The sequence below is a fragment of the Camelus ferus genome, chromosome 25, assembly GCF_009834535.1.
Source record: "Camelus ferus isolate YT-003-E chromosome 25, BCGSAC_Cfer_1.0, whole genome shotgun sequence".
In the NCBI taxonomy this organism is placed as follows: domain Eukaryota; kingdom Metazoa; phylum Chordata; class Mammalia; order Artiodactyla; family Camelidae; genus Camelus; species Camelus ferus.
This window is the reverse complement of record NC_045720.1, coordinates 10,229,379-10,256,997: the sequence shown is the minus strand read 5'-3', so window position 1 is coordinate 10,256,997 and position 27,619 is coordinate 10,229,379. Positions and strand designations below refer to the sequence as shown.

Below are 27,619 nucleotides of genomic sequence, written 5' to 3'. Positions count from 1 at the left end.
TTCTGGAGAGCTCTGCAAATTGTAGAACAAGCAACACCCTCTGAAGTGTGACCTCTCTCCAGACTGAAGCTGTTGAGAAGACATTCTCTACAGCCTCTGAGGATAGAGGTGCCCTGGTGTCGGGGGGGGGGGGGCGAGTGGCCGCACCAAGCACTGACATCTGTGTTGCTCGTGGCTCTTCAGCCTGCAGCTGAGATTGTTTTCATGTGCACTTGGCTAACAGTAACTGTGCATGTGCGTGTGCGTGTGCGTGTGTGCGTGTGTGGTCTTAATCGTCATTGCTCTTCTATTGTCATTGTGTTCCAAAAGGGAAGCGATAGGCAAAATCAAATCAGGGTGATAGTTGTGTCTCAGTCATTAGGCACAAAGCCCTGCCCTCCCCCTTGCTGAACCAGAAGAGAATTCTCATCCTGGAGACACATCGGGTGCTAAGCATTCTGTAAATATGAGCTGTTCTGTACTGAGGCGCTGATGTTGACGCTGAAGCTCTCACTATAGTTTGTTGACATGAATTAAAGGTAATAATGTCCATGGGCTTTGTGACAGCCTAGAAGCTTTTGCCCTTGCATCTGAGTTTATGGTGGGAGTGGTAGAAGCCTTACTCTCTGTATAGACGATGCAAGTTTATATGAGCCAGCTCACTGTCTCGACCTTACAAACGAAGCCCATTCTCCAGCCAACAACTAAAGCAGCAACTACATGCAATCCAGGTCAAAATATTGACAAGTATGGGAAGACATTTAGTGATCATCAATATTTTTATTAGAACCAAAGATCCATCCTATAGGTAACATTTTAACATTTATTTCATATTGGGTAAGTGCTTCATTGGATTAACTCATTTAATCCTCAAAAGAGGAATGTGAAGCATGGAAATAAAGAATGTGGAAAGCCTTTTTTTAAAAAACACCTTTATTGTAGTATGAGTCCTGTACAGTAAACTACACATATTTCAGATGTAGGATTTGAAGAATTTTGATACATGGAACCACCACCACAATCAAGATAGCTAACATTTCCATCACTCCCCAAGAGGTGCAAATTGTGGAAAGCCTTTAGGACAAACTTCGTCTTCACTCCATCCTGGGGAAGCCAGCCTTGGGAAACCTGTAAGTATTTCCTTTGACTAAAATTCTCACACCTAATTCCTGCTTTCAAACCTCTTAACTCATGAAATACTGCTTCCTCCATGCAGTAGTTCTCATTTCTCCTGAGACATGAGTTTTTCCCCTCATCGATGTCCCAAAGCCACCTGACTGTAACCCTCTGTGCATCGATCCTATTCTGCCAGGCACCGTGGTTTTCTGAGGATGCGTGACGTTCTGTGAGCAAGAGACCTGGAGTCAGATGACGTCGGTTTGACTTTTCCCAGGCTGGCTAGAGGTTTGTTCCTGGAAACACAGTTTACAAAGTTTGTTACTTTGTTTGTAAACACAGCGATGTGAGTGGTGGGCTGAGATCATCTTTGTAAGCTTTATGACACCTTGACTGCCTGGGAGCCAGCGGTCTTGCTTGATGTGAATCGAAGGGATATTTTTAGGAGACAACCAGATGTCCTCTCAGTAGCCAAATAACTCTGGAACATCCCAAGATGTTTCAGATCTTGGAACATTTTGTTTCATCCTTCCCCCAGACTCGGAAGCAGGCTAGTCAGACCCTTAATTGGTGTTGAGTTCTTTGAAGTCAATGAGGAATCATGCATCTTTTTGATAGCTAAGGGGAGATAAGACTGATGGAGGTGCTTTAGTCAGTAAAGAGAAACTACTCTTTTTTGTTTTATATCTACCTTAATGTGACAAAATCCTTGATTATGAGGTCAGAAAGCTCCAAGTCAGAGACGCGAGTGGTACATTCTACACGGGGCAGAATGACAACCCTTGGCCAAGTTCAGTTCTCAAATGCAGACATGCTTGGTGGTTCTGCACTTCTAGAAGGAAGGTTGCCTTTGCAAGGTGACAGAATAATTTCCATGGCAACAGACTGTCTGGTGTCAGAACAGAAATGAAAGCTTCACATGCCAAGTCTGTATTTATGTGATGCTTACCACGCTGCCTCCTACAACGCAGAGGGCTTGATCTCTCAGCAGGCAACGATGCCAACGTAGACACTGTGCCAGTTCTATCAGTATTTCCGCATCTGAAGGTTGACTGTGCTATTTTTGTCCTGTAAAGGTTTTGGTCGTCTGAACGGAGCTGTCAGAGTCCTTGTAAACAGATCTCGCTGGACCTTCAGAGGGTGACCCGAGGGATGATGAAGGAGACAGCTAGGGCTTGGGTCTTGACCTCCTAAGGAATATGGCATCGTCACCACCTTGCTGCAGGATGAAGGGAGTGGGAAAGTGCAGTCAGAGGACCTGGATGGACCCTTGACTCCAGGAGGCTGGCTAGGCATGGTGGGCCTGAGCAGAGGGGCTGTTCCCCCTGAGTCCTCTGCTTCCTGTTACTACAAGCATCTTCCTGCAGTTGCTAACCTCCGCTCTCACCCTTGGGTCCTAACCTTTGATGCTTCCCAAGACTTTTTCACCATGACCTGTGCATCAGAGACCTCAAACAAAAGACTTTGCTTTTGTCTCCTTTCCTGACGTCAGGCTTCTCCACAAACCACCAGGCCCTATCACGCTGCTCAGTAGGACCTAGCCAGTTCTAACTCTTCCTGTCTGTGCAACCACAGGCCAAATGTGTGGGGAGAAGGCCAGCCACACCTGCCTCATTCTGTACCTCGGATACTGGGTGTCAAGCAGTGTCTCCAAAAGTCCAGACTTTGTAGCAGTTAGTCAGCAAGATGCCCACAGGGAACAGGTAGATGAGCATTTTTTAAAGTGAATTGGTCGTGATTAAAATATTCTTAACTTGCCTGTAATAGTGGCTGCACATATCTGTGAATATACTTAAAAAAATATTGTTTTTGTTTTTTTCTTTTGGCAATGAGCATCAGAAAGGAGGCTGGTGAGACAGGGCCTAGGAAGGGAGGTGGGGAGTGGAGCCAGGTCAGATTAGGTGTGCGGAGTTCAGGGCAAGAGGCTTGGGTTTTGTCCCAAGTGAGAAGAGAAGCCATCGGAGGGCTCTGAGTTGGCATGGAGTCATTTGTGTATTGAAAGGTTTACTCAGTCGGGCTGCTGCCTGCAAACAGTCTACAGAGGAGCACGGGTGGGAAGAATAAAGTCAGGGAGCGGACAACAGCTGCCATCCAGGGAAGCGTCTGCGAAGCCGGGACCAGGATGGTGGTGGTGAAAGGGAGAGACGTGAAAATGGATGATAATAACTGAGGGAGGATAAAGGTGGCAACAAAAATGTGAATGAATGCCTGGAGAGGACACTAGAGCAAGAGGAAGAGAGAGATCAGATTTCTCTCTGCAATGGGGAGGCCACAGAGTGTATGGAGAGGAGAAACATGGCTGGCTCATCCGACTAGACTCCGTTCTCATGAGATTTTCCAGCCGGTGGTTTAAGTGTTTAAGGGTTTAAGGGTTTAAGGGTTTCTTTTAGGGAAAGACCATTGTTTTGTTCCTATAAAGGAGGTTAATAGACTGTAACACCAGCCTAATTTCCTCGCCCATTTCTTTAGTTTAATATTTACTCAAGGTTAGCATTTATCATGTATCTCAGTGTAGGCTGAGGTATAGGGTGAGGCCATTGGGAAAAAAAAAATCCCTGAATGTAAACTTTCAATAGTTTAAACCTTGCATGAAAAACAGGCCAGTCTTTCATAGCGTATCTTGGGGAAAGACAATAAAAAGTCCCCAGGCCTTCCTGGGCCTCTGATTATTACTTCCCTTCCATTTGGGGGAAATTCAGAGTACTAGTAACAACCGTGTGATAATTACAACTCCTGTTTATTGAGCACCCACTGAGTACTAGGATTTTTAGGTTATATTAGGTTTAGTCGCCATTAAAATCCTACAGGTGGGTGTCCCTGTCCTCAACTAACAGATAAGGACGAAGTGGCTCAGTTTGGTGAAGTAACACACCCAAGATCACACAGATGTTGTATTAGTTCCCCAGGGTTGCTGTGATAAATTACCACAAACTGGGTGACTTAAAACCATATGAATTTATTCTCTCAGAGTTCTGGAGGTCAGAAGCCCCAAATCGAGGTGCCAGGTGGGCTGCTTTTGCTCTGGAGGGTCTTCCAGCCTCTGCTGACTCCAGGGTTTGCTTTGGCCGCAGAACTCCAGTCTCTGCTTGTGTCTTCTTTTCTTTCTGTGACTCCTCTCTGTGTCTCTTCTAAGGACACCTGTCAGTGGATGTAAGGCCCATCTAGATGGCCCATGAGGATCTCATCTGGATATTCTTAGTTACAGCTGCAAAGATCCCTTTTTCCAGATAAGGTCACATTCACAGATATGTGAATTAACATTTTTCTGGGAACATATTTTTTGCTGGGGTGAGGGGGCACCATTGAACCCTTTACAGCTGGTTACTTGTAAGTGTCAAGGCCTTCCCCTATACGACAGAGCCTTTTTCACACTAAATTGGCATCATAAAAGAAATAGATGTGCTTTTATAGCCTCGATCATTATTATAGTCCATTTTCACTGACTCTGGCCAAAAAGCCAAAGGAGTTTTTTTTTTTTTTAATCTAAAATAAACTTAGCAGCATAATACAGTAAAAGTTACTAATAATAGGTTTCACAAGGTGGGGAAGCCTTCAAAACGATGACAGGTATTTTAAGAACATTCTGGTGTTAAAAGATGCCGGTCTTGCTAACTCTAATTATAAAGGAGGGTAAACAATGTCAAAATACATCTTGGGAGTTTTCAATGCAATAAAAAGTAAGCGTTAACAACCAAATAGCACCTGACATTCGGACAGATTGATGGTACAGTTTTTTCTTTCCTTTTTTTTTTTTTTTCCCGATGTTAATTAAAAGTTAGTCATACCATTAGAACGTTAGGCCAAATTTTTAATCCTTAACAGCTTCCCAGCCTCTCCCCTCATTCGTGTTAAATCTTAAATCTAAAGAAAACCCACAGCCACTGGGCCTGTGCATCACAGAGTGAGGGAGAAAATGCAAATGAGTCACTTTCTAACAAGGTGGGGGCAGCCAAGCAAACCAGATGCTCTTGGTTGAGGGGAATTCCAGGCAGTCGACGGCATCAAGCTAGCAGGATCACTTTGTCTGTAGTTTCAGGGGTAATCTTAGGACGGTTGATTAGCTGGCCATTAGTTGCTCGCTCTGCAGGGCTTCCCTCTCTCTCAGGAATGTGAATGGGTCTGTCCTGGATGGTGGATGAGGCTGCAGTTTCCAGGCAAGGAAGGAAGAACTACCCTCCTCCCCTCCCTTCCATGGCAAGGCTGTTGGCGCCCCCAGCTCCCAGGTAGTGTTGGAAAGAGAAAGGAAGAGAAGGCACTGAGCACAGCTAAGAGGAACCAGAACTCTTCACCTGAGTGACCTCCGAACTCAATGGTCTAAATATGGTCCTAATGGGAAAAAAATACTTGCATGTGTGTGTGTGTGTGTATAGACACATACATATATATACACATACATACACAGATGGACAGATATGATATGTATTGTCATAAAATTTGTTAGAGGACAAGAGGATATTTGGAAAATGTGAGAAAAAAACTAGAAAGAAATATGATTCTTTGACCAATATTACAGTATACTTTTTAAAATGTAACATTATAATCATCTTTTTAAAAATTATGTTGCATAATCCTAAGATATCATTTAAACTGCTCTCCACAATTCTGCAGAGGAGTTTTGCTACAGTTTAACCTACTTCAGCATGGTGTGTTGGTTTTCTGCATTGCTTGCTCTTTGTTCTTTAAAGTAATGCTGGCAAGATCATCTTTGTCCCTAAAGCCTTAAAAATAATCTATCTATCTATCTATCTATCTATCTATCTATCTATCTATCTATCATCTCTATCATGGACGATGAATGTCGCCTGCCATATCAGTAAACAATGGTTGCTTCCTGCATTAAGTCAACAGCCACTGCAGCTGCCCCCAGCTGTGCACCCTGAGGGGATTCAGGACTGAGAAAAGCAAGATATGGGCCCTAGATAGATAAGGTGCATATCAAAGGAATGATTTCAATGAGCCCAGACTTCTGCATCTTTCCTTAGTTGGAAAAGCACTAAATTTTTAAACTTGAGATTATCTGGTTTTCTTTAATTAACAGTAATCTTTTGATGTTCTGACTACCCATTTTGTTTTGTTTTTGCAAAAACTGTTACATGTCCTGGCTCCCCACTTCCTTCTTTGGAGCAGTCCCTCAGAGTTATTTGAGAGGCTGCCTCCTGGGCTTAAGTCCTCAGCAAGTCTGCTGAATAAAACATAATTCTCAGCTTTCAGGTTGTGCATTTTTTTTCACTCAACACTATCATCTATTCATCCATCCATCTATTCATTATCTATCTATCTATCTATCTATCTATCTATCTATCTATCTATCTATCTATCATGTATCTATTTTTCTAAAGTAGATTGCCAGGTCAGAGCAGGCAAATTGACCTCATAGGACCAGTTGGGTAGAGCCGGATCTCCATCCATCCTTCTTTCTCTTGCTCTCCTTTTCTCTTGCTCGTTTCTTCCTTCTCACCCTGTTCTCTTCTTCCTTCCTTTATTCCCCACTTTACAAATTACTGATACAATAATCGCTCTCCAATAATGTTAGCTGTTAGAAACTTCTAAGGGATGAATATGAAAATCATAAGAAGGTTGTATTTTTCTGTATCAACACCCAAGGACAAATGCATACAAATGGTGCCAAGAGTCTTAGAGTTCGGTGTTGTTCTGTGCTATCTTTTCTTTTTTCAGATGTGGAAAGTGAAGATAAGGAGTAAGGAAGTGTTTCTCCGGGCGCCCCTGGGCCTGGACCCACAACCCCAGCCCCATATCTTCCTTTTCCCAGGGCTGCTTCTATCCTAGGCACTGTTACAAAACAGAAACAGACTCACAGACATAGAAGACAAACCTGTGGTTACCAGGGGGGAAATGGGGTGAGGAGGGATAAAGTAGATGTTCAGGGTTTGTAGATACTGACTACTATATATAAAATAGATAAATAGCAAGGTCCCACTGTAGAGCACAGGGAACTATATTCAGTGCCTTGTAATAGCCTATAATGAAAAAGAATATGAAAAAGAATATATATATTAATCACTATGCTGTACACCAGAAATTTACACAACATTGTAAATCAACTGTAAGTCAATAAAAAAAGAAAATATATGAACATATTAAAACACACAAGCAACAGCCATATCCTGTCACCATGAATTCATAAAGGACATTTTAACACCCCCCAAAAAGTAAATATATTTAACTTAATGAAAAATTAACTTCACCGAACGTATTTTTCTCATTTTGTTGCAGAAGAAGGAATGCTTGATCATGAGCTAGCATTTAAAAGCCGTTAGTTCTGCCCATAGGTATCCTGTGCCCAGAAGAGGGGCTCGAATGGTTTCCTAGTGGTTTGGAGATAGTAGTAATATTAGCTAATAACTTTTGAATTCTTTTCACATGCTAGGTGCTGTGCCAAAAGCTCTTCATTCACAATTGAGTTGAATTCTCCCAGCAACCCCATAAGCTGGGTGCACGGGCTTGTCACTAGACCTTTTTACTTGCAGAGAAACGGAGACTTTAAGAGGTGTAGCAGATTCCCAAAGACATAGCTGATACGTGGGAGAACAAGACTCGGGCTGAAATTCAAGTAAGAACCAATCCTACTGACCAAGAGAAGGATTTGAACTTGGCTTTGCTGAGTGCAGCGAAAGGATAGAAATACACGTTCTGCCATTGTGTTGCTGCTGTAGCTTTTGGTAGATTGGGGACAGACCATATATTTCTTTTGCATTCTGCTAGCAAGGACACCTCTTGCTTAGCCTTTCCAGTGTCCACTCCCCCTACTTCTAGTAATAGAACTGTCATTTCTCCCTGGGAACTACCTCATCTCACTGACTATAGTTTTGGTGGGACCATCACGTATGGTGACCCACTCTCCCCTGGCCAAAGAGTAGGCAGGTGACGTGAATGAGGCCAGTAGGAGTCTTGCCACAGAGTCTGACTCCTGAGCAGAGTAACACCATCACTGAAAACAGAGGTGGAACATCCTGATACCAGAGCCCACCCTGAAGAAGAGGCTGTTTGCTAGTGTTACTTCTTGGATTCAAGGAGGTGCTTTGATCCGGCCTGTTCTTTTTTAGTTCTTTTTTTTTTTTTTCTCACAAGTTAATCCTTCTAGTAAGTGTCTTTTGGGGCTTAAATTACCCAGAGTCTATCTCTGTTGCTTGCAGCTGGGTGGTAGAGCCTGGAGATTGGAAATCTAGACTCTTAAATCAAACAAACCTCTGTTCTTATCCCAATTCTGCTGTGTACTCAGTATGTGACGTTGGAAAAGCTGCTTACCCTTGCCAAGTATGTTTTCTTACTTATGAAAGAGGGATAATAGGGGTACGGAAAAAAATGAGCCACTGCATGTGACTTGCTTAGCAGAGCGATTTTCTTACCAATTCCTTAACAAATGTTCGCTGCTCTGATTTGCCTTGGCAAACTGAAGAGAATTATGTTCTCCCCACCTCAAGCTGGGACCAGATAGTTTGTACCATATTAAGTTTAGATAGATATCAGGAAAAATATTACAAGAATGGAATTTTACAAAATCAGAACTAAGGCTTGACTGAAAACATACCAAAGCAGAAGAATATGGAGGATTTATTGGGTCAGAGGTTTTTTAGACTTCAGAGTATTAAGAATCCATACAAAAACATATGACCCAGTGTCTTGATTTCAAATATTTAAAAGGTTCGATTCCCATTTTACAGTTGAAGTAAATGCTGACTTTTCATTCAGTGAATATGAATCAAGTACCTATTGTGAGTCTGGCATCATGCTAGGTTCCTGGGACAAAGAGGAGAAAGACAGAGCCAGGAGTGGAATCGGGGCTGCACCCAGAATCACAAGGTGCATGGATGCTATAAACATACATGAATATTGGCATGACTACTGGATGGGCAGTCAGGAAATCTGATTTCTAGTTTTGGATCTGGTACTAATGACTACTTAGGGTAACGCTAAGCCCCAGGAACAAGCAAAATCCCCAGCTTTTCAGCGATTTAGCAAAAAGTAATTCCTTTGCTCACAGGACTGTTCAGTAGGGGTATTCCTGGTTAAGGGTGGATGTTTTCCATTTGATGATTTGGTGATGCAGGTCTCTTTTCCATCTTGTGGAATCATCATCCTCCAGGGCCTCAAGAAACTGTGTCTAGTCAGGAGATGGGAGGGAGACTGGAAAAAACTTGGCTGCTTCTCAACCTGAGATGGTCATGGTGTCTGCAAAGCCAGGCAGTGACACTTCTGGCTTTCCCACCCAGTCCAATGATGTGATCACGTGGACTCATTTGGATGCAGAGGCGATGAGAAATGTGCTGCACCTTTCCAGAAACAACTCTACCATACCAAGGCAAGCAGAAACCATTGCTGAAGACCCATCAGTCTCTGCCCCTCTGAAGACGGAAGACTCTGGGCTTCAGTTCCTTGATATTAAAATAAATGGCTTTGACCTCCAGATGACACATTCTATGGTTCTAGAAGTCTCTGAAAATTAAGAGATGGTGAGTCTTTACCTGATTCACCAGATTTAATATTCCACTTATCCATCAACCTATACACACACACACACACATGCACACATGCAGAGTTGAAAACAGAGGGAGTACTGGATCATTATACTATCTTGGTAATTCTTTGTAGCCTTTATCTAGAAATACTCTACATATCTTAATTTACTGCCACACACGCCATACCTTGAAAGGTAAATGTTTTATATTTATATATATATTTGTGTGTGTCAGGGGATGCGTAAAGTTCAACTTCTCTAAGGGAATCTGGCTTTATTCATCTTGAGTAGCAAAAGATACATTGGCTCTCATTGAAACTGTAAGCTTTAATTCTGAGGTTAATTTTTTTTCTTTCTTCCCCTTCTCATTCTCTTTCTCATCCTCTTGTTTCTCCTCTTCTTCTCCTTTTTCATTTTCTTGAGTAGCTGAAGGGACACCTAAATGAATTGACTTAGTGAAGATTAGTTCATACAATTTAAATCAGGAGACAGGAAATTTAAGTGTGGGTCTATGCATATGCAAATTGGAATGGGCTTCGTACCATGTCAAATATCTAGCAAGAAAATTAAAGGGAAATTAAATCTTACTTCCAGTGTTTCCCTACGTTTGAACTTGGGTGAACTGGAACTGAGCCTTTTGATATTTAAGTGTTGTCTCTGCTAAGTGGACTTGACCTCTTTATCCTGCCAATATTTTTCAACCAGAGTTTGTATAAACATTGCACTTGTCCCATGTGTTAATTCAAATCAAACTTGAACACAAGATGGTGACGGCAAGCATTCACGTTCTCTTTGTTAGCTGTTTCAATCAATCACTGGCCAAAAGTTTGGAAATAGAGCTGACAGTACTACCTCTGAGACCTTCTATCACACTGTCTATTAACTAGGGTTTTTTTAAATTGAAATATAGTTGATTTACAATGTTGTGTTAATTTCAGGCGTAAAGCATAGTGATTCAGTTATGCATATACATTCTTTTTCATATTCTTTTTCATTATAGGTTATTAAAAGATATTGAATGTAGTTCCCTGTGCTGTACGTCAGGACCTTATTGTTTAGCTATTCTGTACGTAGTCGTTTGTATCTGCTTATCCCCAACTTCTAATTTATCCCTCCCCCCTTTCCCCTTTGGTAACCATAAGTTTGCTTTCTATGTGTGAATCTGTTTCTGTTTTGTAAATAAGTTTATTTGTCTCATTTTTTCAGACTCCACATATAAGTGACATCATATGATATTTGTCTTTCTCTGACTCACTTCACTTAGTATGATCATCTCTAGGACCCTTCATGTTGCTGCAGATGGCTTTATTTCATTCTTTTGTGCAGTAGAGTACTACTAGGATTGTTTTAAATAATAATGTACATGGCTTGGTAGAAATCTGCAAACCAATTCCCTTTCCCTCCCACAGCCGTGACTACTAGGTGTAAGACTGTAGGCACGAGACAATTAAGCAGTGATTGGTCAGTTCTCTTTCCAATGGTGGAGACAGATATGTAAAAGTAATGTGTAGAGAAGTAATCTCCAAGATCTCATTGCATGGAAGTCACAAAGCCAGGACTGCACCTTGAGACAAAAATGATGGTGAAGAGGCGACCGTTGGCAGGCAGAGGGGCAGTGAGCACAAGGCCCTGCAGTAGTTGGAATCACAAAACATAAACATCTCATCTTGGGAAAGCTTCTGCATCCACTTCATCCATTGCTCTCATTTAACGGAGGGGGCGGCTGAGGTCTGTCAAGGGGCAGGTCAGCCTCTAGACACTAGAATTCAGGTCTCCTGGCCCCCAAGGCAGCCCATGCGCCATTATTCCAGGATCAGTTCATGACACTGGAGGTGAGAGGCTCTTCCAAATTCTAGGTTGTATTTGCTAGTTCTTTGCTTTCTTTTAAACAAATTATGATAGTGTGGGTTTTGGTCTAAAATGATCTATATCCCTGCTCAGGTATTGGTTTCTTTCCTAGGACAGAATTGTCTGTTTATTCAGTTTTTACTGAGTACTTCTTGGTCTCACATCCTGGACCTGGGGTGGGAGACAGGGTTCTAGCCTGGAGGTGACAGAGGCGACGTTACTGCTTGCTAGATGTTTGGTCATGGGAGAATCACTTAATTTCTCTTTTTCTTTTCCTTCTCCCCCCTCTGAAACAGGGCTCATGTGAATGCTTATCTGATAGAGTTGTTATAATAGTAAAATGAGTTATATATGGAAAATGCTTAAAACAGTAACTGGTAAACATAAGGGAAACATAATACCCGTATTTGAGAAGGTTATAATCTAATAAAGGAAACTGACATTAAAGATATTTTTAAAACTAAGTGACAAGTTATGTTAGAGGGAGGCCCTGGTTCTGGGAGACCACACAGGATGGACACTTCTCCTAGGCTGGAGAAAGTGGGGGCTCCAAGAGTCCAGAAAGGTATCTCATCTGACCCAAGGCCAGGGGAGGGCCTTCTGGAGGGGGAGGGCCTGCAGAGGAGAGGAGCATGGTACTTCCTGGGCACAAGGAGCTCCACGTGCTCCATTAGAAGCAGGGTGATGGGTAGGGAAAGGGGCAGGAGTCTAATGATACAGGAGAAACACATGTAGGTCAGATCCCATGGGGCCTGGTAGGTCACGTTAAGAGTTCAGACTTGGTCTTCAAGCCAAGACAGTCCAGTTGTTTGCAAATCATTTAAACCAACTGTTTTGTGATGGGAAACATGGGGAAGAGAACTGAATGCATTTAGTTTCTCTAACTTCATCCTCATGACAGCCCTACATAGGAAGCATTATGACAGCTGCGTGAACTGAGGATCAGCTTCCAGGACGGTACAAACCTAGTGACAGTCTTCTGTTATATATAATCCATTAATTTAAAAAAAGTACATGTAAAAGCTGAATGAACAGAACTGGGAAAACCCCAACTTCACACGATACAGAGGAGTTTTGCTCCGTGAAGCCAAAAGTTCACCAAAGTTTTTAATTTTGCAAACGTTGTTTTTTTTTAAATGATTGGTTTGAAATGCAAATAGTAGAACTCATGTCTTATGCAATTGCTTGCCTCAAAAATCAAATCTGTTTCAGCTTACTTCACATGACATTTGGTACGACGAAGATATTTATTCTAAAATGCGAAAGAATGGCTGGCTGGTGATGATTTTGCAAGACTGATGAGGGAATTCAGCACGAGACAGTGAGGGTGACTTTCACGGGATTTTACAGGATTTCCTGAAACATTTGTCAGGTGAGAGAATGAGACTATTTCTCTTCTTGGCGGGGGGAGCCCAAGGCAAGCTCATTCCTGACAGCTGCTCTCTGCTTCCATGAACTTCTCAGTCTGTGGCACCCTGGAAGGGTTTTTGGTGCCAATTTTCATAATTTCCATGCTTCTTAAAGATTTCTCCTTGTCTTTCAATAAGCCTGATTTTTCAATACAGCCCCGGATGATCTATCTCCAGAATTTCCTGTATGTTCTTTAATTTGCTCCTTGCTCTTCACAATTGAACGTCCAGATGCTCAGCTTCAGTCCACCAGGGTTTCCAATATAACCAAAGATCCCCTGCTTTCAGCACACCCAGTGGTTTCCATCTTTGTCTCAGTTGTTTAACTGCTAGTCCTCAGCATTTCCGTTTTTCCCTTTCCCACTCATCTTTACAAAACATTAGGGCAAATTGCAATAAAACATTGAAATAATTGCACAGACGTGGCTGCAAAGGCCAGTGATGCTGCAAAGTATGTCTAGATTCCAATTATGAGGTTGGTTTACCATGTCAATGTGAAAAGCAAATGGGTGGAGATCCAGAACTGCTTTAATGAATTGATTTAACCAACACACTGTCTTAGGGTGACTTCCCCAGAAGCAGATTCTGGCACTAGGATTTGTAAGAAAGTGAATTATTTTAGGAAGTGTTTTTATTAAAACCTCCAGGGGACTGGGGAAATGAGACAGGGAAAGTATGGAAGCAGTCAAGGGTATACACTCACCTTGGACACAATGAGAAAACAGGTTAGGAAGGTCCCGTGGAGGGGAACTTTGCCCACTCTTATAGGTGAGTCTTGCAGACACTGTAGATCACACTTCCCAGCTGTCCCGATCAGGGGATAAGGGAGCTGGCGTATTGATCCCACCACCCCACTCTGCGGCCATTGGCCTGGGCTCTCCAAATTCCCAGTCTTCAGTTCTCCGTGCTTCAGTGCAGGTAAATCCAACTGGCCTTCATCAGCCATGGGGGCAGCCCTCCAAAAAGAGCGAGGGCACTCTGGGCAGAGGCGTGCACAGAGATGGTAAAGGGATCCAAGGAAACACGGAGGAGACCTTTGCCAGGCATTCTCCTAGGCTGCAGTGGAGAAGAAGACAACATGGTCTCTACCTACTCTCACGGAACTTACAGTTGGGTAGGAGGAAAACTGGCAATAACAAATGAATTGCAGGTTGTTATACATGCAATGAAAGAAAAAAAAAAAACGGGACAGATATGGAGACTAAAATAATCTACTGTATAAAGATGATCAGTAAAGGATTTTCTCTGGTGGTGACTTTTAAGCTCTGGCCAAAATGATGACAAGGAGTCAACCATTTGACAAGGCGGAGGGGGAGAATTTTCCATGGCTTACATATGCAAAGTCCCTGAGGTGGGAAAGACAATGGCATGTTCCATGAGCTGAGAGAAGACCAGAGAGGCTGGAGCCCAGAGCCTGAAGAGGGACAGTAGCCCAGTTTTCTGTTGCTGCCTAACAGACCACCCTAAAACTTAGTGGCTTAAAACGTATCTTGCCCCTATAGTCATTCTGGGGGCTGGATGGGAGCTGGATGGCCAAAGATGTCCTCACTGTGGCAGCTGCTTCTGGTTCTTAGATGGCCCATGTCTTTAACAGTCTAGTTTGGGCTCCTTGATGTGGAAGCAGTGTTTGATGGAGTGAAGGCAAAAGCTGCCATGCACCTTAAGGCCCTGCTCCAGAAGGTATGCAGTGTCACTTCCATCAAATTCTACTGGTCACAGACCAGCAGAGAGTCAAGAGATCAAGAAAATGACTTTACCTCTTGATGGAGGGCACTGCCCAGTATTTAAAAAATCTACCACAGGAAGAGGCTATGACTTGAGATGTGCCCAGGGTCATATTAAGCAGGTCATTGCGGACCATGGCAAGGGGTTTAGATTGTCGAGATTTGAGTGTCCAGTAATTAATATCCACCCTCATCCTTTATCAAGATCTAAGCCACTATAAAAATAAGTTAAAGGTATTAAGACGCCTACACCAAGTTGTTCCTTTATCTCTTAGAATGTGGTTTGTTTCTGGGAACACATGGAGTCTCCAACAGAGAACTACAGAATTAAGCAGAATTACCCAACTGGTCACTGACAAAGCTCTTCAATTATTAGATGCATGGTTTTGAGCAAATTGCTTAACTTCCATGTGTAACTGAGAATAAAATGAAACAATGCTTTCTAAGCATTTAGTTCAGTCCATGGCAGGAGATGAGTGTTCAGTAAAGTTTGTAATCATTATTAATAAAAACACATAGCTCTGGACAGTGATTTGCATAGAGTTCAAGGAGGGTGGCATATTCAGTCTTCTTCTTTTACCCCCTTTTTGAACAGATACTATTCCTCCTTTAACACAACCTTTTCCTTCCCTTTTTTTCCAACATTTTTGACATTTACTCACATAGATATCTCAAGCATAAGAGTGAAAGGGACTTTGGCAGAGAAGAAATGTGCAGATTTTGACAAGTAGACCCTTGGTTTATCATCTTAGTGAAGATGCGGGTGAATTTTTTTTTAACATTTTTTATTGATTTATAATCATTTTACAATGTTGTGTCAAATTCCAGTGTTCAGCACAATTTTTCAGTTATTCATGGACATATACACACTCATTGTCACATTTTTTTCTCTGTGAGTTATCATAACATTTTGTGTATATTTCCCTGTGCTATACAGTGTGGTCTATTCTACAATTTTGAAATCCCAGTCTATCCCTTCCCACCCTCCACCCCCCTGGTAACCACAAGTCTGTATTCTCTGTCTGTGAGTCTATTTCTGTCCTTTATTTACGCTTTGTTTTTGTTTTGTTTGTTTGTTTTGTTTTTTAGATTCCAGATATGAGCCATCTCATATGGTATTTTTCTTTCTCTTTCTGGCTTACTTCACTTAGAATGACATTCTCCAGGAGCATCCATGTTGCTGCAAATGGCATTATGTTGTCGGTTTTTATGGCTGAGTAGTATTCCATTGTATAAATATACCACTACTTCTTTATCCAGTCACCTGTTGATGGACATTTAGGCTGTTTCCATGTTTTGGCTATTGTAAATAGTGCTGCTATGAACATTGGGGTGCAGGTGTCATCCTGAAGTAGATTTCCTTCTGGATACAAGCCCAGGAGTGGGATTCCTGGGTCATATGGTAAGTCTATTCCTAGTCTTTTGAGGAATCTCCACACTGTTTTCCATAGTGGCTGCACCAAACTGCATTCCCACCAGCAGTGTAGGAGGGTTCCCCTTTCTCCACAGCCTCTCCAGCATTTGTCATTTGTGGATTTTTGAATGACGGCCATTCTGACTGGTGTGAGGTGATACCTCATTGTAGTTTTGATTTGCATTTCTCTGGTAATTAGTGATATTGAGCATTTTTTCATGTGCTTTTTGATCATTTGTATGTCTTCCTTGGAGAATTGCTTGTTTAGGTCTTCTGCCCATTTTTGGATTGGGTTGTTTATTTTTTTCTTATTGAGTCGTATGAGCTGCTTATATATTCTGGAGATCAAGCCTTTGTCGGTTTCACTTGCAAAAATTTTCTCCCATTCCTTAGGTTTTCTTCTTGTTTTATTTCTGGTTTCCTTTGCTGTGCAGAAGCTTGTAAGTTTCATTAGGTCCCATTTGTTTATTCTTGCTTTTATTTCTTCTAGGAGAAAATTTTTTAAATGTATGTCAGATAATGTTTTACCTATGTTTTCCTCTAGGAGGTTTATTGTATCTTGTCTTATGTTTAAGTCTTTAATCCATTTTGAGTTGATTTTTGTATATGGTGTAAGGGAGTGTTCTAGCTTCATTGTTTTACATGCTGCTGTCCAGTTTTCCCAACACCATTTGCTGAAGAGACTGTCTTTATTCCAATGTATATTCTTGCCTCCTTTGTCAAAGATGAGTTGACCAAAAGTTTGTGGGTTCATTTCTGGGCTCTCTATTCTGTTCCATTGGTCTATATGTCTGTTTTGGTACCAATACCATGCTGTCTTGATGACTGTAGCTCTATAGTATTGTCTGAAGTCTGGGAGAGTTATTCCTCCAGCCTCTTTCTTTCTCTTCAGTAATGCTTTGGCAATTCTAGGTCTTTGATGGTTCCATATGAATTTTATTATGATTTTTTCTAGTTCTGTGAAATATGTCCTGGGTAATTGGATAGGGATTGCATTAAATCTGTAGATTGCCTTGGGCAGTGTGACCATTTTAACAATATTGATTCTTCCAATCCAAGAGCATGGAATATCTTTCCATTTTTTAAAGTCTTCTTTAATTTCCTTCATCAATGGTTTATAGTTTTCTGTGTATAATTCTTTCACCTCCTTGGTTACATTTATTCCCAGATATTTTATTACTTTGGGTGCTATTTTAAAGGGGATTGTTTCTTTACTTTCTTCTTCTGTTGATTTATCGTTAGTGTAAAGAAATGCAACTGATTTTTGAACGTTAATTTTGTAACCTGCTACCTTGCTGAATTCTTCAATCAGCTCTAGTAGCTTCTGTGTGTACCTTTTAGGGTTTTCTATATATAGTAACATGTCATCAGCATATAATGACACTTTTACCTCTTCTTTTCCAATTTGGATCCCTTTTATTTCTTTCTCTTGCCTGACTGCTGTGGCTAGGACTTCCAGGACTATGCTGAATAGGAGTGGTGATAGTGGGCATCCTTGTCTTGTCTAGTGGGAAGCTTTTGGGTTTTTCACCGTTGAGTACTATGCTGGCTGTAGGTTTGTCATATATAGCTTTTATTATGTTGAGATATGTTCCCTCTATACCCACTTTGGCGAGAGTTTTTATCATAAATGGGTGTTGAATTTTATCAAATGCTTTTTCTGCATCGATTGAGATGATCATGTGGTTTTTGTCCTTTCTCTTGTTGATGTGCTGTATTATACTGATTGATTTGCGTATGTTGAACCAGCCTTGTGTCCCTGGGATGAACCCCACTTGGTCATGATGTATAATCTTTTTTATGTGTTGTTGGATTCTATTTGCTAAAATTTTGGTGAGGATTTTGGCGTCTATGTTCATCAGTGATATTGGCCTATAATTCTCTTTTTTTGTAGTGTCTTTGCCTGGTTTTGGTATCAGGGTGATGGTGGCTTCATAGAATGAGTTTGGGAGTATTCCCTCCTTTTCAATCGTCTGGAAGAGTTTGAGAAGGACTGGTATGAGTTCTTCTTTGTATGTTTGGTAGAATTCCCCGGTGAAGCCGTCCGGTCCTGGACTTTTATTTGTAGGGAGGTTTTTAATTGCTATTTCTATTTCCTTTCTAGTGATCGGATTGTTGAAGTGTTCAGATTCTTCTTGATTCAGTTTTGGTGGACAGTATGTTTCCAGAAACTTGTCCATCTCCTCTAGGTTATCCAGTTTGGTTCCATATAGTTTTTCATAATGCGGGTGAATTTTAATACCGGTAATCAACAAATCTCATTCTTTTATTCAATTATGAAGACAAAAACTATGAGAAGTGATACTTGGCATCATCTGGTGTAACTCTTTCTAAGAAGACAATGAAATATTTCCTCTCAGGAGGACTCTGTTAAAACACACATATGTATATGATACAGGCTCAGATATGCACATCCAACCAATTGCTTCTGTCTTTAACACTGTAGAGTATTTCGGGCAATCCATAAATTCCATAGCTTATTGGATGTCATTGCTCATACAGAAAGGATCGTCATTATCTGAGACATATTTATGGACCTGGTTAATACTAAGTATTTAAAACGTAATTAGAGATTTAAATCTAGACAAGTGACTTCCACCAAGTACCCAGAGATATGCAATTTGCTGCCCCCCTTCCAGAGTGAGCTAGCCAGAGATGGAAAAAGTATTACATGGTTGAATGAAAAGGAAACAGAATAGCAGAAACAGCCTCCATCCCTACAGAGCAATGGCCTATAAAACAGCTAACGGGAAGAAGAAAATGAAGTCTCTCAATTAAAAAAGAGAGTGAGAGGGATAGCGCACAAAAGGAGGGAGATGAGAGACCAAGGCTGAGAGATGCTGCGTCCATGGACAGACTATAAGCACTCTTGGAAATCAGCCTTCCTTGCATGCTAAGCAACCTGCCCCTGCCATGTGACTGGTAACGAGCAAAGCCAGGAATCGATCTCAGAGCATCCAATCCAAGACAGGTGTGCTTCTTCCTCTGCCAGGGTGCCTGTGACATCAGTTCCTCCCCTCCAACCAAAGATCATGTTTTCCTGGGTGGAAAACCATGTATTATCCTTTCCTTGGTATTCTCTGTAGGGTCTTCCACCTCCTGCGCACATCTTTGGAACTCAATATTCGTTGATTCTTGGAAAGTTTTATTGGCTTGGGAGTAAATGGACACTGCTTTCCTTCTTACTCCTAGCTCCAAAGGCTTTTGGTGCCCTCATCTTAGTTTTAGAAAATCTCTCCTTAAAAAGGACGTTTACAGCAAGCGTGTGGCAGGTTCACGATTCACATCCAGGCAGGCTGATTGCAAAGCCCATGATTTTACCACTTTGGTCCTTGTTCGGTCATTAAGACTCTCTGAGCCCCAGGGTTTTTCATTTTTCACTTGGGGCTACTTTGTTTACCTCAGACAGCTGTTGTAAGGATGAAATTCGATTATAATCTAGCCCCTTAGCAAAGTTCCAGGAACTCCGTGGGCACTGGTTAAATGGTAGCTACCGTTGTTGTTGTTGGCAATGTCTGTCACTGGCTTTCAACTTCTGCCGAAACCGTCTTGTTTGAAAATTTCACAAAACAATGAGTCTAACAGCTTTCATCCTAGACGCTCTCTCTTTGGGACATTTCTACTCTCATCTATCTTGTTCACACCCATCTAATCATGCCAAGTCACAATCCTGTCAGCCAAGCATCCACAATCTTTCCTCACCTCTTATTCTTGGTTACTTTCACACGTTGTCCTGCTGGCCAAACAATACTCAGAGTTAGTACAACTACAACACTTAGCATGCAAACTGTGATGTGCTTGAGACTGAAAGGACCATGCAGGGCAAACCAGATTATGTGACCTTCCTACCCAGGATCCTTTGCAGGACTTGAAACTCATCCATTTGCTCCTTTAGGTTTCTGTATTGATTCCTGTGGGAAGCCCATGTCCTGCCAACCCAAATGATGCCTTGCATGAAAGAGAGAAAGAAAGAAAGAAAGAAAGAAAGAAAGAAAGAAAGAAAGAAAGAAAGAAAGAAAGAAAGAAAGAAAGAAAGAAAGAAAGAAAGAAAGAAAGAAAGAAAGAAAGAAGAAAGAAAGAAAGAAAGAAAGAAAGAAAGAAAGAAAGAAAGAAAGAAAGAAAAGAAAGAAAGAAAAGAAAGAAAGAAAACAGAGAAAGAGAGAAAGAAAGAATGAGAAAATAAAAGAAAAGGAAAGAAAAACCAAACAAACAGAAAAACACAAAAGGGATTTTGAGCCATTTTCTTTGGGTAGTCTTACCGAACACAATGAGCCTAATATTTACTTAAGATAGTTGTCCTTTATAGCCAGGCCTGGACGCTATGCTGCAGCCTTACTGGTTGCTCAAATATGGAAACATGTTCATGCTGTTTGGTAAGTGGTTGCTGGCCTGAGCTTCCAACACGCCTACCACCATGATCCTCCAACCACTCCTCCAGGATTCTCAGACCTCCTACTCTCCATCAATTATCAATTATGTAGCTGATGTTCAGAGCCCAACTCTGCGTCTTATTTTTGGCTCATCTCTTTTGTGTCTCTCCCAATTATTTCCTGCTCGGATAAGTTGGGAGACAATGCAAAAAGTTTACGTACAGCCTTGGAGTTGGAGGACTCCATTATATGAGTTTGTTTTGAGGCAGAATTATCATTTGCCAGCCCTCCCTTACAAGTCTTTGCAGATCAGTTGGGGTCTTGAATATGTAAGCTCTCTAGTAATTACCATTGCAATAATCTAAAAAAATCAGTTGTAATAATACTATTTTTACCTGGATCTAGTAGTCTGTTTTCAAGAGAGATTAAAAGCCTTTTCCTAGAAGACAGGCTAAGACATAAGGAGGGTCAGAAAGTCTGTCAATATTTTCTTTCAAACCACTCTATAATAAACTCTGTGGTTGATTAAGAATAAAATAATGTAAAATTAAATGAATTGAAAATATTAAATTAAATTAAATTAAATTACAAATACAAGATATGGTCCCTCTTATGTGGTTGAGAAGATAGATTTGGGCCCAGAAGACTAACAAGAAGCAAGGTAGTAAATAAGGAAGAACAAAGTGAAAGGAGGAGCGGACTGGGGGCCTCAGCTTCTTCATCTGTAATATGGGAGGTCAAACGTGAATCGGCGGGGAGAGGGGACGGAGGCCAAGTTGCCAGCTCAAGTGCGTGCAATGAACCTGACCCTCGAAGCTACCTGATGTCGGGAGATGGGGAGTCCAGGAAGGATGTAGGGTGGGAAGATGAGAAGCTGCAGTGTGTGTGTACTTTGTAAAAGAGGCACCCTGCTCTCAGCTCCATCTGAAGCTTACTTGGTGTAATTTACTTGGAAGATAGGCTACTTTTTGTAACAGATGCCAGAAATCTGTATGGTGATGTGAAAAAAAAATCTGTGGGTTTGGTAAATGGCTGGTAAATAAATGAAAACGTAAACAAAAACTCTGGGTAGTTAAAAATTAATGGCCGTTTTCCATCTTTGGACTAGACAATCCCTAACATCTTTTATTGCTCTGGCATTCTAAGATGCTATGAGATGTGCCTTGGTGTAAGAATGTTGCCTGAAATGAGATCTATAGGTCATGGGGTAACAATGAGCAGTAATAATTAAAACAGTGACATTACCATCTTATACACACTGACAAAGAACCACTTGTCTGAACCAGGTCTTCCATTATTTATTGTCCAGAGCCCTGGAAATACAGGCAGCTCTAGAAAGGTCCTTGGGGATAACTGATTCCAAATTCCTCACTTGTCACAAACAAAACCCGAAGCCCAAAGGAAAGGAAGTTACTGCCTCAGCTTTCTGTTATGACTGAAAAGGCTAGTTTTAGACTACAGAATTTCTGGAATTTGGCCAAGAGTTCTTTCCTGATTCTCAAACCAATTTCCAAAGCATGCAGCGAGATTTCTCCATAAGGAAATGTGAAGAAAATTTTAAAAAGAAGCTAAACTAGTAAATTTTCAAAAGGCTGAGGCCATCGGTCTGTCTCAGTGTATTTTAATAATGCATTGATTAATGCATGGCAATTTTTCTCTGCTGCTGAAATCTGTCTTTTTTTTTTTTTAAGTGAATCGATAAGCGTTCTATTCTGACTTTCCACCTTCCTTTGTCCTTCCTTTGTACCCTAAACCCCTTAGCCCCCCCTTTTTCTCTTTATCTAGGTATTTTCTCAGATCCCCTGCCCAATTTCATTTCTCCAAGGAGGTGTAGTAGAAAGGAGACAGACCTGGAGCCAGAAAGTGTTGGATTTAAACACCTCACTGGCCTCTTACTGGGCATGTCAAGTTGGACAAATCACTCATCGTTGACATGCTAGCTTTTCTAGAAGTACCACTCTTCCCTTAGTAATAGCGTTCTCTTTTTTTTTTTTTTTTTTTTTTTTTTGCTTGCGGGTCGATATGTACTCCCAGACCCATTCTCCATGAACTAGTTTTGAATCTTTGCCTAGTTTCAGTGTTCGTATCATGTGATTACCTGGGCTGTTCTCCTCCAAGGTCTAGGGGAGGCAGCTAGAGTGGAGGTCGTTCTGCAGTTCACAACTCACAAGCTGTGCACAACAGAAGATTGTTTTTATCCTCACTGGTTCACGCATTCATGAAGCACCTTCTACTGCGGCAGGCAGGGGAGATAAAGCGTAAACAAGAGAGCAGGAAGACAGACGGCAAGCAAATAAACTAAGGAACTGTCAGGTTGCATGAGTGTTATGCAGATAGGATGGGGTGCGTGTCCCCCTGATGTGCCCCCACTGGGTCTTGTACGTTTTCCCCAATTTTCCCTCGTGCCTGTAATGGTTTGTACACTTATTCCGTTCCCTCCATTAGAATTTGAGTTTTTGAAGAGAAGAGACCTTGTCATTTTACTTCTGAATTTCCAGTTCCTACATGATGTCAGCTCAATAAAAGCTCGTTCACGTTTTGAATACTAACTTCATCCTTGGCTTCATCTTAGTTTTTCTCTACTCTTAATTCCTTTCTTCCTGATTTCTTAGCATATGTATGTTTCTTAAATGCACGTGTTTTTGTAAACTGTAAATCTTTCTGGGATGCGATGAGTTTGTATAAGTAAATAGCACACAAATAAATAAACACAAACATAAAATGCCTAAGGAGGGTTGAATGGGTAAGTGAGTAAATGAATAAGTATGTAATCCAAGGTTAAACCAAGCGTTTCAACTTCCGTTCCGCTAACACTAATTTAGGACTTACAATGTGAGACGGTGAAATAGTTAAGAGTGAAGGCAGCCTTGAGTTTGAATACAAACTTTCCAAATTCTAATAGTTTCGTGACCTCAGGAAAGCAGCTTACCTTTGCTGACTGTCAGTGTTCTCATCTGAAAAATGAGGTGAATGACACCTGCTTCATCAGGCCCCTGAAAGGATCAGACAGTATTACGTGTCTATAAAGAGCTCTGTGTACAGTTGTGAAGGCTCACCTCTTCGAGTGCTAGTTGGCACCAGTGCTTTCTACGTATCAAAGGCACAGAGTGGTTGATCAATCTACCAGCATGTTATAATCAATCTAATTAATGTTCTTAATCATTACTCTAAACGTTTAGGACCACAAAGTAGGCACTCAATAAAAGGCAGCCACGGTAAGTATTGTTTATTGCCCTTTACTGCATTATCTTTTTGGCAATATTTAGCAGCCCACATTAAAACATTTTATGAGACACCAAAAAGCATAGACCAACCTTACTGTTATAAGGCATTATGACCTCAAACTAGGATGAACACATGTCCTTGTTTGCCAGGGACTGTCCCTATTTGGCCTCACTGTCCTCTTGTAAGACCCCCTCATTCCCTCCTTTACAAAAATGTCCCGATTTATGTAGTCACCCTGTAAAACTGATTCACATCCAAAGTCAAGGGTATACATATAAGGAGGCAAAAGGAGGAAAGAGAAAGAGAGAGAAATGAAAAGCAGTATCATTCGGTAAACACGTCTTTTCCTCATGTGCACATCCTGGAAAGAGGCTCTGATTTATGTGTCCTGATTTGTGGCATTTGGAGGCATGTAAGATTTGTCACCTTGGATTTTGAGGGTCTAATTATTTACACTCTGCAACTGTGTCTTTACCTCCGAGAAATGATGGAGGGATGGTATGTGAAGTATCCTGTTAATGGCAGGGCTACAAAAATCAATGGCAGGATTGGGGACGGGAGCCATTTCATCTCATTTCTGCAGCTAGACCTGCCAGCACATTTGTCTTTCTCGAGAGTATGCACACAGCTCTGTTAGGTGCTGGGCGTGCCATAATTCTACTATAATTGCAATAGCATTATAAATTATCATCATAACACCATAGTGTAAGTGCACCAGAGCTTTGGTTCATGGCTCTGTGTGTTCTCTGTGTGCGACCATTTATTTTTGGAGATGGTACAAGCTGCTGTGAGCATAAATATGCCCACAGCCGCATGCCACACGATTAGTGTGCTGTCTGCTTCTCTGATCAGCTTTGTAAGACCCTCGAATAAAACGAGAGAATGGAGCTCTGTGCTCTACACTGCTAAGTTACTACTACCTGGCCGTGTGACCTCATGAAAGTCACATTCCTTCCGTCCCTTTCGTGGTGTGTCAAGTCAGTGCATTGAATTAAATCGCAGATTTCCAAATTTCAGCCGTTTTTTTACCTCCTCATTCTTGGGACTCTATTTACATATTACATGTACTGTTTTTTTTTTTTAAAGTTTATCTATGCACAATGCAAAATCGTTGTAATCACAGCATTATGCAAACAGCCTGCATGTTGGTATAGAGATGAAAAGTGCTTTTCTCTGGTTCTGAGAGTTCGTGCCATAGCTGGAGACAGAAAACACAAATTTCTTCTTTTTAAAAAAAAAAATGAAGCGTAGTTGATTTACAATGTTCTGTTAGTTTCAGGTGTACAGCAAAGTGATTCAGTTATATGTAAACATATATATATTCATATGCGTGTAATTTTTTCAGATTCCTTTCCATGATAGGTTATTACAAGATATTGAATGTAGTTCCCTGTGCTAAATTCTAGGACCTGTTGTTTATCTATTTTATATACAGTAGTTTGTATCTGCAAATGCCAAACTCCTAAATAATCTCTCCCCCATCCCCTCTGGTAATCATCAGTTTATTTTCGATGTCTGTGAGTCTAGACCTGTTTTGTAAATAAGTTCATTGGTTTCATTTTTTTTAGATTCCACGTATAAGTGATATCAGATGATATTCATCTTTCTCTGTCTGACTTACTTCACTTAGCGTGAGCATCTCTAGGTCCATCTATGTTGCTGCAAAGGCCATTATGTCACAAATGTCTTTTTATTAGATGCAGTTGAAGTCTTTTCTTCGTGTTTTCAAAACTTTTGTTCTAGCTCATTGTCACTTTTGTAAAAAGACTTGGTACCATGCCCTGGCAGACCTACAGCTGGTGTCAAAAAAATGCCTCTGAAATCTTCTCTTCCTTCTGTCCACCGCCTCTCACACATACCTTCACACCTTAGAAGCTCCTGGGGCGACCCCAGCACCACCACACCTCCCCAGTCTCTTTTATCTTCTATTGTTAGCTCCCGAGAGTGAAGGCATTCTTGGGCTTCAACTTCCACACCTCGATTTCAAAATTGAGTTTGAAGGAAAGTGGTCTCATGTGTCTGTCCTTCAGGCTGGTCCCCACGGTGCCACCTCTTTCCAGTCCTCTGCTCTTCTTTTTTTGTACTAGAGAGGCGATTCCAGAGATCCGCAGTTAGGCAGGTAACAAATCAGAGAATGAAAACCCCTTCTTAAAACTACCCCTTCCTGTAGCTTGTACAATGATTTCAAGATCTGCCCGCCTTGTATCCCAGACTCCTCTTTACATTGACAAGGCAGGGGTGAGGAGGGAGTAGAGGTGACTGTATTTGGAGGGGCCGATTCTCTAACTCCTGTTTTGGTTTTTTTTTTTTTTTACTAGAAGTTCTTTTTTTTTTTCCCCCTGGAAGGAAGGTAATTTATTTTATTTATTTATTTTTAGAGGAGGCACTGGGGATCGAACCCAGGACCTCATGCATGTTAAGCATGCGCCCTACCGCTTGAGCCACACCCTCCCCCCCGTTCGTGATTATCTGAATGAAAGGAGTGTTTAGCTCTTTTGGCATTCGCTCTAAGTAGTAGCTAACTTAGCACAGCACCCAGAGTGGTGGTTTAAACTAAAATAGAAGTCAGGTCTTAGCATCACTTCTCTGTTCAAAACTCTTCAACATTTTCTCCTCTTTCTCAGAGAAAAAGATAAAGTCCTTAAAATGATACTCCAAGCCACGTACACGCGTGCCCTCTTTCCCTCTTGGTCTGCGCTTCCTCCTGCTCACCTGTGTCTTCCTGCAAGTGGCTATTCCGGCTTCCAGTTTCTAAAAAGCCAAGATATTTCTGCCTCAGGGCTTCTAACGCTCCCCCTTCTTTCTGCCTAGGACATTTGCAAGCCTCCTTCCCTCATTCCTAGGACCCTGCCCGGTGTCCCCTTAGCTATGACGTCTTCCCTGACTCCTTGTCTAAGGCAGAAGCGCCTCTTTCCCTGCGCATGCTCTATCTCCCTTCCTGTGTTTTCTTTTTCTCCATCTGTTACCTTCTGATATAATATATGCTTCTGTTTGTCTGTTGTCCATTTCCCCTCTTTAGAATGAAAGTTCACGAGGGCGGAAACTTCTGTCTGCTTTCCTTATTGCTGAGCACTCAGTACTAGACCAGCGCCTGACGTGCAATGACACTCAGTGCTGAACACTGCTGACTGCGTTAATGGCTGAGGTAAGCCTGTTCCTTTTCCTTCCTGTCCTCCCGCTATATTTCTATCTTGTTCTTTTTTTCTGCTTTAAAAAATTTACACATAATAATTCATATTATCCAGAAATTGAATAATATACTGTAAAGTCTCCCCTTGGAGAAGAGGAGGGTATAGCTCAGTGGTAGAGCCCATGCTTCGCATGCACGAAGTCCTAGGTTCAATCCTCAGTACCTCCATCCAAAATTAAATAAACAAACTTAATTACCCCCCACCAAATAACAAAAAAGGCATAATATTTAAAAGTCTCCCCTCAAATCTCAGGACTCTTATCAAAATTTCTGTATCCTTCTTCCCTTCCTATCTTTATCACGTTCTTTCTTTCCTTCACTTCTTTTCTGCTTCCCTTTCTTTTATCCCACATCACTCTTGGCAATGCCTGCTCCTCTTTAACCTCTTCCCGGGGTCTTGTCCAGTCTCTCCTGCCTTCTACATTTCTGCTTGAGGCCTCCTTCAATAACAGCAATGACCTTATTAATCTGTTTAGACTGAGGGCATGTTTGTTCAGAGTCTTCTGATGAGAAATCTTTATCTCATGGTACATTTTGCTCCTCTTGTCCTTATTTTTCAACAGTGTCTTGAACGACGCCTTGTTCCTGTTTTATTATCCATGTCTTAATGAAATGGGCTCTTCTCAGACCACCTGTTCTCAGGGGATTCCAGCAGGTGTGAGAAGAGCCTCAGAAGGCTCTTCCCACCCTAGAGGCTCCCTCCTTGTCCTTGGTTACCCTGATCCTTCAAACACTGCTGATCTGGATGATCCTTTGTCAGTGGAGCTTTCCCTGCCTCCTCGCCAAACGCTCTCACATGGCCCTCTTACATGGTGCAAAGAGGGGTGATGGCGTCTGCACGTTAGACCACAAACCTCACATTTAGGAA

General features: G+C 41.5%; 1 long non-coding RNA gene across 1 annotated transcript; it reads left to right on the top strand.

Moving 5' to 3' along the window:
• Position 1: 1 nt before the first annotated feature.
• On the top strand, positions 2 to 26,695 carry LOC116659789. The gene is made up of 3 exons (XR_004315138.1): positions 2 to 1,109; positions 12,632 to 12,791; positions 26,581 to 26,695. It is a non-coding gene; the product is annotated as an uncharacterized LOC116659789 (long non-coding RNA).
• The last annotated feature ends 924 nt before the right edge of the window (positions 26,696 to 27,619 follow it).